This window comes from Peromyscus maniculatus, chromosome X (assembly GCF_049852395.1).
Source record: "Peromyscus maniculatus bairdii isolate BWxNUB_F1_BW_parent chromosome X, HU_Pman_BW_mat_3.1, whole genome shotgun sequence".
Lineage (NCBI taxonomy): Eukaryota > Metazoa > Chordata > Mammalia > Rodentia > Cricetidae > Peromyscus > Peromyscus maniculatus.
Genome location: NC_134875.1, coordinates 93,387,634 through 93,392,399, shown reverse-complemented (window position 1 = coordinate 93,392,399; position 4,766 = coordinate 93,387,634).

Below are 4,766 nucleotides of genomic sequence, written 5' to 3'. Positions count from 1 at the left end.
GAGGAAGCAAAATATTTCTCATTCCTGTCCATTATATTATTCTTTTTATTTTTTTATTTATTCTTCTTTCATATAATACATTCTGACCACAAGCCTTCCTTCCCTCCACTCATCCCAGTCACACACACCCCATCTCCCTTCTTCCCCAGATGCTTTCCCCTCTATTTTCCTTCAGAAAGAGCAGGCCTCCAGTGATTTCACCTGAATGTGGCATAACAAGATGCATTAAGACAAGGCACAAACACTCATATCAAGTCAGGAGGAGGCAACCCAGTAGAAGGAAAATGTTCCCCAAAACAGGCAAAAGACTCAGGGACACTCCTATTCCCATTCTTAGGAGTCCCACAAAAACTCCAAGCTAAACAATCACAACATATGTGCAGAGGGCATAACTTAGATGCATGGAGGCTCTGTGATTGGTCTCTGTGATACCCTATGAGCCCAGCTTAGGTGGTTCTCTGGGACTTGTTCTCCTTGTGTCCTTGACCCCTCTGGCTCCTACAGTCCTCCCTCCACCTCCTCTGCAGGGTTTCCTGAGCTCCATCTAATGTTTGGCTGTGGGCCTCTGCATCTGCACCCATCAGCTGCTGGAGGAAGCCTCTCTGATGGCAATTGGGCTAGGTACTGAAATATGAGTGTAGCAGAGTATTATTAGGAATCATTTATTGCTTTTTGTCAGTTGTAGTCTACCCTAGGTTTCTGAACCATCCAGGAATTTTCCGCTGCATTAGATTTCCACATTGTGCTCTGCCTGCCACCAATTCCAGCTGCCTCTAACCCCACTCTTTCCAAATCCCATCCCCACCCACCCCCAAAATCAATTCTATTTCCCCTTCCCAGAAAGACCCATGTGCCACCCCCAAGCCCTCCTTGTTACTTAGCCTTTCTGAGTGAGGCAACCCAGACCTAGAAAGACGAATATGATATGTACTCACTTATAACTGTATCTTAGCTGTTAAGAAAAGGGTAGTCATGCTATAATCCACTGGCCCATTATAATTTTTATTGAATTCCCACTCTGCACATGTAGATAACCTACCCTTTGAATAGACAGCAAGATGATGCCACTTAGGTTGATGACAGAAGCCTCATAGGAAATCAAATCTGCTGACATCTCAATATTGGACTTCTGGCTTCCAGAATTGTGAGATAATAAATACATTTATCCTGTTTAAGTCAATGTGGTACTCTCATATTATCCCACATAAGTTTACAGATTTTCCTGCATAATATTCTTTCTAGATTGCCTATGACCACAACATACTTCATAATCATGTTTTAACAGCCCATTTAATCTGCATGTGGGTTAAAGAGGAATTTCCATAATAGGATTATGTGATATTTAAACACAATACTAGACAGTATATAGAAAAGATGGGAATTGATTAACCATTCACATGTTTATTATACTCATAGTCATGAGAGTCTTATATTACTTGAAATACAAGGCCACACAGGGTTGGGCATACATGATAAATAAGCAAGGTCACTAGAAGTCAGGTTATAATAATCAAGGAGAACATCATACCCTATGCAATGCCAGTACATGTGAGGTTGTATTCTGAAACAGAGTAAACAAATGCTGAGGTCATTTGAGGTCCTGCTAGTTCCACCAAATGTCAAGGCAGTGTATCATATTAAAGCCTAATTTTACAACCTCTTTAAAAACTAGCTTTACATTCAGTAATCTATCTTCAATATTCTGATATATCATATCCTAAAAATCAGTGTCCTCTTCCTATACACAGCACTCAGTCTTCTTCATTCCAGAGAATCTTGGCAGGCCCAGGCTTTCTCTCCTCACATTATTCAAATGTATTTTAACTGATAAAACCACAAAATATTATTCTTGGTAAATTTTAGAGAGCTCAGGAGGTAGCTCAACAGGTAAGGATACTTGCTGTGTATGCCTATGAACCTGAGTTTTGGTGTCCATGTACAAATTAATACATGGTCACATATGTGCCAGTTCCCCCGGTTCTATAAAGACAGAGACAGGAGGATCCTTAAAGCCATCATCTTGGCTCCAACCTCAGTGAGAGACTCCTATCAAAGTAATAAACCATAAAAAGATGAAGCGGGTTCCCAGTGCCCTCCTCTGGATTCCTCGTGAGTGCACAGGCACATATCTGCACATACTGGTGGGCATATACCATATATATATATATATATATATATATATATATATATATATATATATATATATATCATGTACACACTCTTGTCCCCCCTTCTTCATGTTTTTGTCTTGGTCTTCATAGCTTATATACTATCTCACCTTCTTCCTTACATGTACATGCTGTCAGGCTTCAATATTTTTGAGTGACTGGTAGATAATTTTTCTTGTACCATCTCTAGTACTATTAAGGAATCTATTTAGAGCAGCTGCTTAATTAATGTTCATATAAAAACAAAATATTAAAAAGAGTTATAATTCTGAAGTATTACAAATCAATTTCATACACTTGGAGAACACTTAATTCCAAATTCAATTAACATAATAAGCACAGGATAAAATGTATATAAAACTATGTTATGAACAAACTATGATATGGTCAGGCTGCAGAAGTTAAAGGAGTATATACTGGGAAGAGTCTGGCAAAGGGTGCTGTACTTTGTTAAGACCTGCAGGCCCAGGTTTCTCATACCAGAAATACCAGCTCCTGTATCATGTTGCCTTTCAGGAAACAAAAGCCTAGGGCCACTATCTAAAGATTTTTTTAATCTATTTACTTGCCTTTTATAGAATTGTTTTCATTACTATGAATGGTAGCATCATTTTTTTTGTCTGAGAGCCAGTTTAGAATAGTGAGAGAAAAAATACTGAATTAGAGGCAGAGCATATTCAAGTAGTAGGAGTGGAAGAGTGCACCAGACAAATGTGTATCAGGATTTAGTCTTACTATTTTACCAGCCTTAAAAAGAAAATATGCTCAACATCAACCAAGTGAGTCTTTTGTGGGCTCTATCTGGTAGGAGTACACAGCTGGAAAAAATGCTCAGTCTTTGAAAAGTTACTGTTATCATATTGGTCACAGGTGATACACCGAATTGTACATCTTGTTCTCATATCTTGAAAGTATTAGAGCATATAGAATAGTCTCATAAAAATTAGAGTACAGAGGGCAAAATAATGAGTACAACTATGTTAAATTTCAGCATGACCACTCTAATTTGAGTGTGGGATGATCTGTACCAGATGACTAAAATTCAAGGTCTTAGAATTTGTGACAAGTTCAAATCTTTTCACTGCTCCATGATGTCCTTCTATCTGGCTGCTTCATTTTAATCATTATTGACTGAACAAAGTGTAGCCCTTAATAAATGTTTGTGAAATGAAAATTAACAGTATGAAATGCTCTTCTGATCAGTTAGTATCTACTTTTCAGTGCAAGTCAAATGGTGATGATGTAGTGGTTTCTATGGTTCTCATCTCACTTGAGGGATCTCTCATAATGATGACAGAATGTGTACCAATCACCTGATTTTCAAACTGACTTACCTGCACTGGAAGAGAATCTAGGACACCTTTCCTTCCTGCCCAAATGGAGATTTTTGTTCCATTTGCCCACCAACCCAATCACTCATATGTGGTGGTATTGTGTTCCACCAAAATATTGGGTATTCTAATAAATTTATCTGGGGTCAGAGAACAGACAGCCACTAAATACAAAGCCTAGAAAATGGTGGCACTCACACCTTTAATCCTAGCATTCCAGAGACAGGAATCCCTCTGGATCTCTGTGAGTTCAAGGCCACATTGGAAATAGCCAAGTATGGTGACACACGCCTTTAATCCCAGAAAGCCAGCCTTTAATCCCAGGGAGTGGTGGTAGAAAGCAGAAAGATATATAAGGCGTGCGGACCAGAAACTAGAAGCATTTGGCTGGTTAAGCATTTGGCTGGTTAAGCTTTCAGGCTTTGGAGCAACACAGTTCAGCTGAGATTCATTCTGGATGAGGACTCAGAGGCTTCCAGTCTGAGGAAACAGGACCAGCTGAGGAACTGGTGAGGTGAGATAGCTGTGGCTTGTTCTGTCTCTCTGACCTTCCAGTATTCACCCCAATAACCGGCCTCGGGTTTGATTTTATTAATAAGTACTTTTAAGATTCCTGCTACACTTATACCTTTCCCTGTCTTCACTTTGCCTTTCCTTTACCTTTGTCCATCCCTTACTCCCCTGTTCTTTTCCTCTCTCAAAGTTTTAAATAGGAATAGCATTGTTTAGAACGGGGTCAGCTGTAATCTTCATCTTACAATTTTCAGCATCCAAAACTATAAAAATTAAACCAAAATAAAGGTGATATACACCTCCATCTGACCCCAACCTCCAGTGTGTATTTTCTCTGTGTTGCTATCATAGACTTACAGTACATTTCCCCATAAACTGTAAAGCATACCATCTAAGGAGATGGCATGTATTCATTACTTTTAAAGTCCAGTTAGCCCAAGAATTTCATGATCAATGAATGAAAATTGCATCTGTTTTCCAAGTTTAGGGAATTTGACTTTTCCACATGCCTTGCTCAATGAATTTCAACAAGATTGCTCTCATAAGAAAACATCATTGTCTTTATTCCTTTTTACTTTACCTTAAGTCAAAAAGAGGAAATCCAATCTTACTGGTAAAACTGCAGATACTGGCTCAAAATTTCTAAAATTGGAGGCTGGAATATTATATTACTGTTCTAACGCTTTCACATGGACTTCTAAAGAGAATGTATTTGATATAGATTTGTACAATATCAGTAAATAAACACAAAGTC